The sequence below is a fragment of the Cucumis sativus genome, chromosome 1 (assembly GCF_000004075.3).
Source record: "Cucumis sativus cultivar 9930 chromosome 1, Cucumber_9930_V3, whole genome shotgun sequence".
In the NCBI taxonomy this organism is placed as follows: domain Eukaryota; kingdom Viridiplantae; phylum Streptophyta; class Magnoliopsida; order Cucurbitales; family Cucurbitaceae; genus Cucumis; species Cucumis sativus.
Window position 1 is genome coordinate 15,034,170 of NC_026655.2, and position 14,770 is coordinate 15,048,939.

General features: G+C 34.1%; 1 protein-coding gene across 2 annotated transcripts in view; it reads left to right on the forward strand.

Moving 5' to 3' along the window:
* The first annotated feature begins 4,832 nt into the window (after positions 1 to 4,832).
* LOC116404790 overlaps positions 4,833 to 14,770 on the forward strand; it is a 59,235-nt gene continuing 49,297 nt past the window's right edge. Inside the window, exons 1-3 of one of the 2 annotated variants that reach the window (XR_004217869.1) lie at positions 4,833 to 5,149; positions 5,274 to 5,351; positions 5,431 to 5,787. The gene's annotated coding sequence lies outside the window, so the exon portion shown is untranslated. Of the gene's footprint in view, positions 5,150 to 5,273; positions 5,352 to 5,430; positions 5,788 to 14,770 lie in introns of those variants that run through there. The other variant, XR_004217868.1, reaches the window with a different exon arrangement.

The window sequence follows — 14,770 nt, forward strand, 5'->3', positions numbered from 1 at the left end:
ATCAAAGCGTACAAATCGACTATTGGTTGTCTATCGATTTAGGTCAGTTTAGGCTTTTGAATTTTTGTTTTAAATTAATGTTAGTTTGGATTTTCTCAAACCAAGAGGAACGGTGACTCCATCCCTCCTTATCTTCAATAGACTAAAACCGACCCCTAACTAAAAGTGAGTATTTATTGAAAAATAAAGTATAAAAAAAATGTAAATTAAATCTTGAAACATATAGACTAAATAAAATTAAAACTCCAAAATCAAGGAGCAAAATCAGTGCAATACATTGAATACCGAGGAGCATAGTAGAAATTAAAACTCATCAAAATCAAAGGTAATTATGAGAGTAATTTTTTAAACCTAAACCAACCTTAGCTTAAAATTAGATAGCAAAGGAATATTCTTTGGCCCTAAAATAAAGCAATGAGTCCCATACTATATTTTCGAGTTATATAAAACATGATATTATTGCATACAATAATCCATAAATAGAATGAACACTTCCAAATCCAAACAATCCTTCAAGACAACGAGTAACAATGGAGTTGGAAACTAAGAGTAAGAACACAATACCTGTACACATAAATGTCGTCGAAGTACTTCTCAGAGTACTGAATCTGATCCATCTATCACTGTGTGGCATTCGTCTTGCAGAGAGAATTACAATACAACGAAGCAGATTCAATGGTTTTGATCGGGGAAATGAAGCAATGTACGAATAGTGAACTTAAGCCTCAACTAGGGCTTCAGAACCTGACGAAAGGGCATATTATTTATATAAATACGTAAACGAAATTCAAAGTCGGCCAATCATTTTTAGCCACATGTATCGCAGTAAGGAATTTTTTCTTTTTAATTTTGTACTTTAAAGTATTTTAGCTGACGGAAAAGTAAACGGAACTCATATTTTTTCCTCTTCCCTAATAGCTTCTAAAAATGTTTGTATATAACTTCCAAAAGTTTTTAACTTTTTTTCGATTTTCTAACAAACAAAAAACTTGAATTAAAAAGGCATAATGAGCAAACGTTCCACAATTATTGCAGCTTATATCTAAAAAAGAGTATAACTTGATGGTAAATGACACGTCTCTTCAAAGGTTGCAGAGGTTCGATCCCCTCCTACCACATATGAATTACCGTTTAAATATTAAATTTGTACCTTCAAGAGTTATCTATTCATCTTACTAACAGAACGTCCTTTTAGAACAATGGCAAACAAAATGTTTTCTACATATTTAACATTGATATTCAATTTCTCTCTTCAAACCCACAATCATGTTCAAATTTAAAACATCCATGATCACAAATTCAAAGAATTACATCATCTGGATGCAAAAAAAAAAAAAAAAAAAACACCAATAAAGTCATAGCAAAATACACTATGGAATTTAAAACCGAGAACAAAATTTTGGAAAGCTTTCTTTATCCAAACACTTTCTTCCTCCACAAGCCTTCACCAAACTAATTACCATCCTTTTTTGTTTTCCTTTTTTTCTCCTTCTATACACTAGCAAAAAAATTTGGTTAAACCTATCCTTCAAGGGTTATATGACCATTTTTTTTGTTACACCCAACAAAAAAAAAAAAAAAAGAGAAAAAAAGCAACACCCCTCCCCTTCCCTCCCTATGTATAGATTTCATAAGAGCAAGTGGGGTTAGTTCATTTGCTTTCCACTGCAAAGGAATTTCATCCACTGTCAGTTACCTAAGTTCTATTATGTTTCATCTTCAGCTTCCTGGATTTTCTGCACTATTAATTACAGATATTTTGGTACTAGATGAAATTTATTTACAGTTTCTTTAAAATTAAACTCATGAATATAGACTCCTAAATCTCTTCTACTTTTTATTCATGTTCAAAAACTAAGCCAAAACTCCTAAATCTCTTTCATAAAAACCAAACCAAAATATAGAAGAAAAAATAGTTATTCAAATTTTATTCTTTCTTTAATGAAGTTGGACCAAAAATGGAACTTTTATACTTGAAATTGAATTTCAAACCATGATTCAAAAAAAAAAAAGTAACCTTACTTTTGAAATTGAATTTCAAACCACGATTCAAAAAAAAAAAGTAACCTTACTTTTAAAAAACCAAACACCAAAAACAAAATAGCTGCTAAATAATCAAGCAACTTAACAAATATAAATTAAATTTAAGAAAAAAAGAAATGAGTGAGGATTGGAAGAGAAATTACTAATGGGCCCAAGCCCAAGTCCAAGCTCAACAACTCAACAAGCAAATGGGTCCAAGCCCACAAATTTTCTCTATAAGTAGAGACCTTTGTCATTCATTCGAGAGATCTTTTGTTGAAGGAAGAAATGAAGCTCTGAAGTACTGAAGCTTTGAAGAATTGAAGATTCAAACTTCTATAGAGCTCTCAAGACGTGCAAGTTCTTATCAACTTCGAGATCATCATCTTCTGAAATATTGAAGACTTGGAAGATCAAAATTTCCTTGAATTCCAGAAGACTGAAGCTGAAATAGACCGAACCATTTAAATTCGGTTTGGACAATTTGAGACAGCAACAAACTGTGTTTTTTGTTTTGTACATAAATGGTGTGGTTTGATTCGGTTTTAACAAGCGGTTCAATTTATACCGTTTAGACTTGATCTTATATAATGTGAAATTATTTTTTTTTTCTTTGAATTTTTATCTAAGTGTACTCAAATTGTATACCATGTTACAAAATTAATTGCAATAAATTTTTTAAAATTTTCAAAAATATCATAAATTGACTAATATTTTATACAAATATAGAGTAAAAATGACCAATTTACTCTTTTTATTATTAATAATATATTAAAAATAAAAAGAAAAGTGAACCACGTTTAAGATTTTCATTTATTAAATATCCTATGAAAATATGGATTAAATTCTATTAAAGTAATATTAATAATAAAAATTGTCCTTAGTTTGCTTTTTATGATTTTATTAAAAAATTGTCCTTTTTTATTTTGCATTCTTTTTCATATATTTTATATAATAATAGTATATATTGAATAATATAATGTATATTTTATTAGTGAAATGTTCTTATATCAATTTATTTATTTATTTTATTTAAATATTCATATCTTACGTAGTAAATAATACATTATGTTTGAAATAATATTAATTATATATGAAAGTTGTTTATGTTTACAAGAACATGAATGAGAAATAATTATGATGAGTATATGTAATATATGTCATTAACAGATTTGTTATTCTCTAGTATATGTAATAGGGGTGTTCAAAATGAAGTTGAAAACTTAATCGAATCACTAATCGAACCGAAATCGAATGCATATGGTTCGGTTCGATTCGATTTCTATTTCAAAAAAACCACATAAAATTCGGTTTCGGTTCAGTTTAAGATGTTAAGAACCGATTCTCAAACCGAACTGAATTGCTTTATTTTAAAAACAAAAATATATATATATATATATATATATGTTAATAATAAGACTTTTTTAGACTTCAAAGCGGGTATAGAGGCAAAAATCAATGAGAGGAACGAAAAGGAGAAGAATGACATAATCAAAACGTAAATGACAAGTTGTCTTGACGAAGTTTGCATGACTGTAGGACTTTTATTCATCTTAGGTGGATTTTAAAACTTCTATGTGTTGTTGGACTTTCAAATTTCAATGTTTGAAACATCTATGTCTGTAATTTTGAAATTTCTATGTTTATAACTTTGTATAAGCCGTTCGGTTTTGATTTGATTTTATTTATGTATATGTGGTTCGGTTTTCATTCGGTTTGGCATAGATGAGCGGTTCGGTTCGGTTTCAATGAAGATTTTTTTTATCATTTTGCGGTTCGATGCGGTTTTAGCTTCAAACCGAACCGTGAACACCACTAATATGTAATGTCGAGATCAACTGAATATGTTTGTAATGTAGGGACTTTGATGAAAGAATTGAAGATTCAGGAAATTGTATGAAAAAAAATGGTTGAATGTTAAATTGACTTATGAATAGTGTATATGAAACAATACATTATATATTTTATGAATGAAATGTTATGCAATCAATTTGTTAAACTGGTTTATTTATTTTATTTCAAATATTTATTTTATATGTAATAAATAATAAGTTATGTTTGAAACAGTAGTATAAGGATATATCATAATATATATTGTTCATTTAAGGTTAGTAAAATTTTATATTTTGTATTTGAAATATACTATGATATATTGAGTACATCAAAGATGACATCATTTATGTACTATTGAAAATATGAAGTAGTATATATATGTAACAAATCACATAAGATATATGTATCATGTACTAGTATATACGTCATTATTTATATATACATACTTAATGAAAAAAAGTAGAGTGTGTGGGACCCACGTATATAAATAATGAGAAAATAAAAAATGTTGGCCCAATGTGATATATATATAAAGTAAAAAATAAACTATGTAGGGTCCACTGCATGAAAATTGTGTAGGGGTACAATACAAAACTTCACCTCAACTCACCTATTTTTGTCAATAGTTTTGCATTCACCTACTTTTGACATATGTTTCAAAATTTACATTATTTTTAAAAAAAAGTTCTATACATAATAAATAATAACTCGTGATTGAAACAAGAGTGGTTATGTGTAATGCCCCAAAGGTATATATATATATATATATATTTTTTTTGTTTTTTATTTTATATATATATATATATATATATATATATATTTATTTATTTATTTATTTATATTTAATTTAAATAAAAAGGAAAAATAAAAAATAAAGAAAGAAAGAAAAAAAAAAAGAAAAAATCACTCTTTCTCTCTCCCTCGCGCGCCGCGACCCCCCCCCCCCCCCCGTTCTCTTCTCTTTTCCTTTCTCTCTTTTCTCTTCTCCCTTCCGTTTTCTTCCCGTCGCAGCCCAGCGGCAACCGCCGCCGATCCTTTCTCTTCCGTTCTCTTCCCGCCGCAGGTCAGCCGCCCCATCCGTTTCCTTCTCTCCGTTCGTCGCGTGAACATGTAACCGCCGGCTGTCTTCCCCTCTCCTTTCTCCTCTGTTCTCTGCCCAGCACCGCGTGACCCTCCGTCCAGCGCCGTGTGTCCCTCTGCCCACCGCCGCGCGACCTCTGTCTCCGCGCCGTTACCCAGATCTGCGTCGCCGTGCCCCGTCCTAATCGTCTCTGTCTCTGTCGAAGTTTTGTTGGTAAGATTGAAGTTATGAAATTGTAGTCGTTTACAAAACAATTTAAGTATGGGTTGTGATGTTTTCAAGGTGTTCAGACGTTACGGATGGGTTAATTGACTAATTTGATAAATTATTCTTGAAGGTGTGAAAGGTAACTTTGGATCACTTAAATTCACAACCAATTTGTGAATTGTTGAGGGTTCAGTTCGCCAATATATCGGTGAGTTGGAACTTACGTTGAGGAAAGTAAGTGAGATATGTATCGTGAAAGTAATTGAATTTTGTGTTGTTGTGCTTAGGATTGTTTCGAGGACGTTAGTTGATTAAGGAGCTTCCCCAACTTTGAGGTAAGGGACTTTCTACTGGACTCACCTAAAGTTTTTGAGTTGTGTTGGACTGTATGGATGATGATTAAGATGTACATGTTTGGTTGCAGACTAAATGTTTAGTGTATGTTGTATTTGACTGGAAACATATATATATACATTGTTGTGTGAATTGATGTGGATTGCCGAAAGTATACATGTGAATGACTGAAATTATGCTTATGTGTACATGATGATATTAATAGATTGTGTTGTATAAAGATTTGGATGTGAACTAGTGAATTTGTTTCGGTTGGATGTGGATTATACTGAACTGTGGTTTGTGCTGGTGAACTGAGGGGTGTATTGACTGTATAGTTTGATTGACTGACGTATTAGTATATTATTGACAGACATATGACTAAAGTGAGTTAAGTTGACTGTTAGGACGTTGAGAGAAAGAACTTTATGTTTTGAAGTAACTGAAAGATGGATTGAATGGAATGAGGGGATAAATTGTTAGATTGTATTGGGATGTTTACCTTGTAGGTGTCCCACGGGATCACCAATTTATTTTGCACCTTCGGGAGCATTTGACTGATATGTGTTTCTGCAGAACACTAGACTGATATGTACGTCCCTCGGGGCGTTAGACTGATATGTACGTCCCTCGGGGCGTTAGACTGAGATGTGTATCCTACGGGATCACAAGACTGCGACTGTACAGGGTGTCCCAATAGAACTTTAACAATTTATTTTCCCCTGACGAGACCAGTAGAGGGTCTCTTACTGAGTATTATTATACTCACCCTTCTTATGTTTAATTTTCAGGCAAAGGAAATAAAGGTGGCAAACCGGCGAGGGGCAGCAAGGAAGCGTGATTGCCATAGGGAATGTGTTATTTTGCTTCCGCTTATGATTTCTTTTAAGGTTTAAGATGTACTAAAACTTAGTTTACAAACTTTTATTTGTAAATAGGGTTATTGTTAAGTTTTCTTGAATATTTGAAAATCAGGCCTTACATAAATTGTTTTTAAATTGACTTATGTTTCAATTTGTATCAACCAAAGTCTTTTGTCAAAAATTAACGATCTCGACTTACCCAGAAAAGTTGGGTCGTTACAACTAATATGTAATGTTGAGATCAACTGAATATGTTTGTAATGTAGGGACTTTGATGAAAGAATTGAATATTCAGGAAATTGTATGAAAAAAAATGGTTGAATGTTAAATTGACTTATGAATAGTGTATATGAAACAATACATTATATATTTTATGAATGAAATGTTATGCAATCAATTTGTTAAACTGGTTTATTTATTTTATTTCAAATATTTATTTTATATGTAATAAATAATAAGTTATGTTTGAAACAACAGTATAAGGATATATCATAATATATATTGTTCATTTAAGGTTAGTAAAAATTTATATTTTGTATTTGAAATATACTATGATATACTGAGTACATCAAAGATGACATCATTTATGTACTATTGAAAATATGAAGTAGTATATATATGTAACAAATCACATAAGATATATGTATCATGTACTAGTATATACGTCATTATTTATATATACACACCTAATGAAAAAAAGTAGAGTGTGTGGGACCCACGTATATAAATAATGAGAAAATAAAAAATGTTGGCCCAATGTAATATATATATAAAGTAAAAAATAAACTATGTAGGGTCCACTGCATGAAAATTGTGTAGGGGTACAAAAATTCACCTCAACTCACCTATTTTTGTCAATAGTTTTGCATTCACCTACTTTTGACATATGTTTCAAAATTTACATTATTTTTTAAAAAAAGTTCTATACATAATAAATAATAACTCGTGATTGAAACAAGAGTGGTTATGTGTAATGCCCCAAAGGTATATATATATATATATATATATTTTGTTTTTTATTTTTATATATATATTTATTTATTTATATTTAATTTAAATAAAAAGGAAAAAGAAAAAATAAAGAAAGAAAGGAGAAAAAAAAAGAAAAAATCTCTCTTTCTCTCTCCCTCGCGCGCCGCGACCCCCCCCCCGTTCTCTTCTCTTTTCCTTTCTCTTTTCTCTTCTCCCTTCCGTTTTCTTCCCGTCACAGCCCAGCCGCAACCGCCGCCGATCCTTTCTCTTCCGTTCTCTTCCCGCCGCAGCTCAGCCGCCCCATCCGTTTCCTTCTCTCCGTTCGTCGCGTGAACATGTAACCGCCGGCTGTCTTCCCCTCTCCTTTCTCCTCTGTTCTCTGCCCAGCACCGCGTGACCCTCCGCCCAGCGCCGTGTGACCCTCTGCCCACCGCCCCGCGCGACCTCTGTCTCCGCGCGTTACCGTTACTACGACCAGATCTGCGTCGTCGTGCCCCGTCCTAAATCGTCTTTGTCTCCGTCGAAGTTTTGTTGGTAAGATTAAAGTTATGAAATTGTAGTCGTTTCCAAAACAATTTAAGTATGGGTTATGATGTTTTCAAGGTGTTCAAACGTTACGGATGGGTTAATTGACTAATTTGATAAATTATTCTTGAAGGTGTGAAAGGTAACTTTGGGTCACTTAAATTCACAACCAATTTGTGAATTGTTAAGGGTTCAGTTCGCCAGTATTTCGGTAAGTTGGGGAATTTACATATGGAGTAATTTGAAAGGTTGAAACTATTTAGAACGATGTTTGATTTTATGAATTGAATTATGTTTAGGATTTGATTCATTGGATTTAGTAGATTGAAGAATTTGCATAGAAATCGAGGTAAGGGATTTTCTACTGGACTCAATTGTGATTGTGAACTGTGATTGTGAACTGTATGTGTGTTGAATGTATACTGGGGTTGACTGAAAATATATATGAATGTATATAAATTGAAGTAGACTTGACGTCGAATGTATGTCGTGATTGTCATGGAATCTATATATAAATGTGTGTATGTGGACAGGACGGAGATTGTAGATTGTGTTTGTATGAGATTCTCGTTTAGATTGGGTGTATGATTACGCTAAAGTATGACTGTGTGCTGGTGAACTGAGGGGTGCATTGACTGTATAGTGGATTGACTGATGTATTAGCATATTATTGACAGACATATGACTGTAGTAAAATAAGTTAACTGTTAGGATGTTGAAAGAAAGAACTTTGTGACTTGAAGTAACTGAAAGATGGGTTGAATGGAATGAGGGGATAAATTGTTAGATTGTATTGGGATGTTTACCTTGTAGGTGTCCCACGGGATCACCAATTTATTGTGCACCTTCGGGAGCATTTGACTGATATGTGTTTCTGCAGAACACTAGACTGATATGTACGTCCCTCGGGGCGTTAGACTGAGATGTGTATTCTACGGGATCACAAGACTGCGACTGTACATGGTGTTCCAATAGAACTTTAACAATTTATTTTCCCCTGACGGGACCAGTAGAGGGTCTCTTACTGAGTATTTAAAATACTCACCCTTCTTATGTTAAATTTTCAGGCAAAGGTAATAAAGGCAACAAACAGGCGAGGGGCAGGAAGGAAGCGTGATGCCATAGGAAACGTGTTTTTGCTTCCGCTTATGGGTTCTTGTGAGGTTTAAAATGAATTGAAATTTAGTTTACAAACGTTGGTTGTAAATAGTATTATTTTATGTTTTCTTGAATGTTTAAAAATCAGGCCTGACTTAAAGATGTTTTGTTTTTAAATTGCTTACGTTTTGTTTTATATTAATCAAAGTCTTTATTTGTTAAAAATTAACGATCTCGACGTACTTAGAAAAGTTGGGTTGTTACAGTTGGTATCAGAGCCTAAGTTTTAGGTTCTGTAGACTGACTTACGATGTAAGTCTATGTTTTTGTGTCCCTATGGCTAACGCGACCCTTCGTCTCTCGTCAGGTATGCTTTATGCTTATATGTATGGTTTATGTATATGACCTTGCCTAAGTTAAACTAGAATTACATGAATGTTATGATTCAACAAGTTAAAGTAGTTGCTTGTGCTCCTCGTCAGTTGAAGAGTCATGAGGAAAATTATACAACTTATGATATGGAATTGACAGTTGTGGTTTTTACATTAATGATTTGAAGGCACTATTTGTATGATGAAAAGATATAGATATTTTCTAACCAAAAGAGTATAAAATACTTCTTCACTCAAAAGAAGTTGAGTATGAGATAGCAAAGATGGTTTCAGTTAGTAAATGACTATGATTGTGAGATTTTGTACCATCTAGGTAAGGCGAATGTGGAAGTTGGTGCTCTTCGTAGAAAAGTATCACATTTTGACAGCACTTATTACCAGACAGGTTTCATTAGACAAAAACCACGAGAGAGCTGAGATTGTAGTTTTAGTGGGAGAAGTCACCTCACAGTTAGCTCAGTTGTCAGTACATCCGATCTTGAGACAAAGAATTCTTGTGGTTCAATTCATTGATCCTTATTTGATTGAGAAGCATCGCCTAGTAGAAGTAGGGCAAGTTAAGGAGTTTTCCATATCCTTTGATGATGAACTTATGTTTGAGAGAGAATTATGTGTGCCAACAGAAAAAGCAATTAAGACAAGGTTATTGGTTGAGACTCATAGTTTCCCATTTCTCATGCATCCAAGTAGCACAAAAATGTATCCGTATCTGAAAAGAGTTTGTTACTAGCGTAATATGAAGAGAGAAATGGAAGATCTTGTTAGTAAGTGCTTAGTATGTCAGCAAGTTAAGGCACCTAGACAGAAACCAGCAGGTTTGTTACAACCTTTAAGTGTGCCAGAGTGGAAGTGGGAGAATGTGTCGATGAATTTTATTTCAGGGCTGCCTAAGACCCTGAAGGGTTTCACAGTGATTTTGGTTGTCATAGACAGGCTTACGAAATCGGCACATTTTGTACCAGGGAAATCCACTTATACTGCTAGTAATTGGGCAGAGTTGTATTTAACTGAGATTGTGAGACTGCATGGAGTGCCTGTATCGATTGTTTCTGATAGGGATGCACGGTTTACTTCCAAGTTTTGGAAGGGACTTCAGACTGCTATGGGTACGAGATTGGATTTTAGTACAGCCTTTCATCCACAGACTGATGGTCAAACTGAACGTTTGAACCAAGTTTTAGAGGATATGCTACGAGCTTGTGTTATAGAGTTTCCAGGTAGTTGGGACTTTCATCTACATTTGATGGAGTTTTCTTATAACAACAGTTTCCAGGTTACCATCGGTATGACACCATTTGAGGCTTTGTATGGCAAATGTTGTAGAACCCCTGTTTGTTGGGGTGAGGTTGGTGAACATAGGTTGATGGGACCTGAATTAGTTCGGTCTACTAATGAGGCTATTCAAAAGATTAGAGCACGTATGCAAACAGCGCAGAGTAGACAGAAGAGTTATGCGGATGTACGGCGAAAAGACCTTAAGTTCGATGTGGGAGAAAAGGTATTCTTGAAGGTAGCACCTATGAAGGGTGTTATGCGTTTTGAGAAGAAAGGAAAGTTAAGTCCTCGTTTTGTTGGACCATTTGAGATCTTAGAGACGGTTGGTGTTGTGGCGTATCGCTTGGCATTACCACCATCTCTCTCTGAAGTCCATAATGTTTTCCATGTTTCGATGTTGAGGAAGTATATGGCCGATACATCTCATGTAGTAGACTATGAACCCTTGGAGATTGATGAGCGTTTGAGCTATGTAGAACAACCTGTGGAGATTCTGGCTAGAGAGGTAAAGACGCTTCGTAATAGAAGTATTCCATTAGTAAAGGTTTTGTGGCGGAACCATCGAATTGAAGAGGCGACATGGGAGCGAGAGGAAGAGATGAGGACTCGTTATCCAGAGTTATTTCAGGATTAGAACTTTCGAGGACGAAAGTTTCTTAAGGAGGGAAGAATGTAACGCCCCAAACTTGAAGGTAAATTATTTTGAGAGAATTATTTCGATTTGTTCAAGATTTTTTTTAAAAATATGTTGAAGGGGAGAAAGAAGATTTGAAAATGTATTAATATAATTAAATATATATATGTATTTAATTATATTTTTATTATTATATATATTTTACATTTTATTAAATAAAAGAAAAGAAAATGAAAAAAAAAATTTACTTTCTTCTTCCTCCCGTACGCCCATCCCTTCCGTTCTCTCCGTTCGCGCAGCAACCGCCGTCGGCCATCTCCGTTCCTCTTCTCCTTCCGTTCGTGCCCAGCCGCAGCCCAGCCGCCGATCCTTTCCCTTCCGTTTCCTTCCCGCCGCAGCCTAGCCGCAGCCAGCCGCCGGTCCCTTCCTTCCATTTTCTTCTTCCGTCTGCAGCCCCGCCGCGAAGCAAGACCGTGCCGCTGCCAGTCCAGATCTGCGTTGCAGTTGTCCCGCGCGCCGATCTGCCGTCTCCATCTCCGTTCGCGAAGCAAAATTGCCGCCGCTCGCCGAACCCAACCGCCACCCTCTCTTTTCTCCTTCGGATCGAAACCGCCGTCCAGATCTGCATCACAACTGCCGCTCGTAACCGTCGGCCGGTTCGTGAAGCCAGCTGCGCAACCTTCGTTCCAACCGCTGCACTGCCGCGCGATTCTCCAGCCACGTCTTCTTTAGCCGACCGCTGACCGACCCACACTTAGGATTTTGCTGCGAGTCGACAGTCGTGCGTTGAGGTGTTGGGAGTAACCTTGGGCTCCCTTAAATTCACAACAAATTTGTGAATTGTTGAGGGTTCAGTTCGCCAGTATTTCGGTAAGTTGTGGAATTTACATATGGAGTAATTTGAAAGGTTGAAACTATTTAGAACGATGTTGATTTTATGATTGATTATGTTTAGGATTTGATTCATTGGATTTAGTAGATTGAAGAATTTGCATAGAAATCGAGGTAAGGGATTTTCTACTGGACTCACTTATGATTGTGAATTGTATGTCTGTATGATTATCTCTGACTGAGTAAAGATGATGAGATGATATATATATACACACGTATGGATGTAGATTCGGTGTTGAATGTATATTGTGGATTGACTGAAAATATATATATGCATATGAATTGAAGTAGACTTAATGTTGAATGCATATTGTGATTGTCATGGAATATATATATGTGTGTGGATGTGGACAGGACGAAAATTGTAGATTGTGCTTGTATGAGATGCAGATGCGATCTTGTGATTGTCGTTTAGATTGGGTGTACGTTACGCTAAAGTATGACTGTGTGCTGGTGATCTGAGGGGTGTATTGACTGTATAGTTTGATTGATTGACGTATTAGTATATTATTGACAGACATATGACTAAAGTGAGATAAGTTGACTGTTAGGACGTTGAGAGAAAGAACTCTATGTTTTGAAGTAACTAAAAGATGGATTGAATGGAATGAGGGGATAAATTGTTAGATTGTATTGGGATGTTTACCTTGTAGGTGTCTCACTGGATCACCAATTTATTTTGCACCTTCGGGAGCATTTGACTGATATGTGTTTCTGCAGAACACTAGACTGATATGTACGTCCCTCGGGGCGTTAGACTGAGATGTGTATCCTACGGGATCACAAGACTGCGACTGTACAGGGTGTCCCAATAGAACTTTAACAATTTATTTTCCCCTAACGAGACCAGTAGAAGGTCTCTTACTGAGTATTGTTATACTCACCCTTCTTATGTTTAATTTTCAGCAAAGGTAATAATGGCGGCAAACAGGCGAGGGGCAGGAAGGAAGCGTGATGCCATAGGAAACGTGTTTTTGCTTCCGCTTATGGATTCTTGTGAGGTTTAAAATGAATTGAAATTTAGTTTACAAACGTTGGTTGTAAATAGTATTATTTTATGTTTTCTTGAATGTTTAAAAATCAGGCCTGACTTGAAGATGTTTTGTTTTAAATTGCTTACGTTTTGTTTTATATTAATCAAAGTCTTTATTTGTTAAAAATTAACGATCTCGACGTACTTAGAAAAGTTGGGTCGTTACATTATGTATGAAGGATAGTATATTAAATATAATAAATTGAAAAACTTTAATTGGTACCGTAGATGAAAATTTATGAAAAAATATAGAAATAAAATAACTAAATTAAAAACTGAAATATGAATATTTCAAATAAAAGTATAAATCAACATACTAAAAGTTTAATAATAAGAAAGAAAAATTAGTTCAATAAGGAAAGCTTGCATCTCTTTCGTTTATGACAGCCACATTTAAAACTTCATTTTAGAATGAACTCTAATATTTTTTTGTTGACCAACTGAACGTTTTACATTCAATGGGATGATGTCAACTTCAATTACTGTATTATTGAATATATGCATTAGTATGTATGTAACAAATCAAATAAAATACTAATTGAATATAGAAAAATATAAAGAAAATGATACAAAACGTGAAGGAAAAAAACTGAACTATATATGTGTCACAAAATACGTGTTATTATATTTATATAAATGTATATATTGATAACATCACCTGTCTATGTAGTGATATATATTGAAATTCAACTATAAATTATGTAGAACTATATGTCACTAAATATTTATGTTGTAAATAAGGTGTATCTATATATTAAATCACATCATAAACATATTATAATTTACGAGTATATTATAGTATATATTGTTCATTTAAAAAATATATGACAAATAGAAGGTATATAATTATACGAAGTGAGAATATGTATGTATGATATTCTCACTGCATATTATATTACACTAAGAATGTGTATTTTACTGTTTTAGTAGTATTTACTATATAAATATATATTTTAAATATTAATTATGATTGATTATGTTTAGGATTTGATTCATTGGATTTAGTAGATTGAAGAATTTGCATAGAAATCGAGGTAAGGGATTTTCTACTGGACTCAATTGTGATTGTGAATTGTGATTGTGAATTGTATGTGTGTTGAATGTATACTGTGAGTTGACTGAAAATATATATGAATGTATATGAATTGAAGTAGACTTGACGTCGAATGTATGTCGTGATTGTCATGGAATCTATATATAAATGTGTGTATGTGGACAGGACGGAGATTGTAGATTGTGTTTGTATGAGATTCTCGTTTAGATTGGGTGTATGATTACGCTAAAGTATGACTGTGTGCTGGTGAACTGAGGGGTGCATTGACTGTATAGTGGATTGACTGATGTATTAGCATATTATTGACAGACATATGACTGTAGTAAAATAAGTTGACTGTTAGGATGTTGAAAGAAAGAACTTTGTGACTTGAAGTAACTGAAAGATGGGTTGAATGGAATGAGGGGAAAATTGTTAGATTGTATTGGGATGTTTACCTTATAGGTGTCCCACGGGATCACCAATTTATTGTGCACCTTCGGGAGCATTAGACTGATATGTGTTTCTGCAGAACACTAGACTGATATGTACGTCCCTCGGGGCGTTAGACTGATATG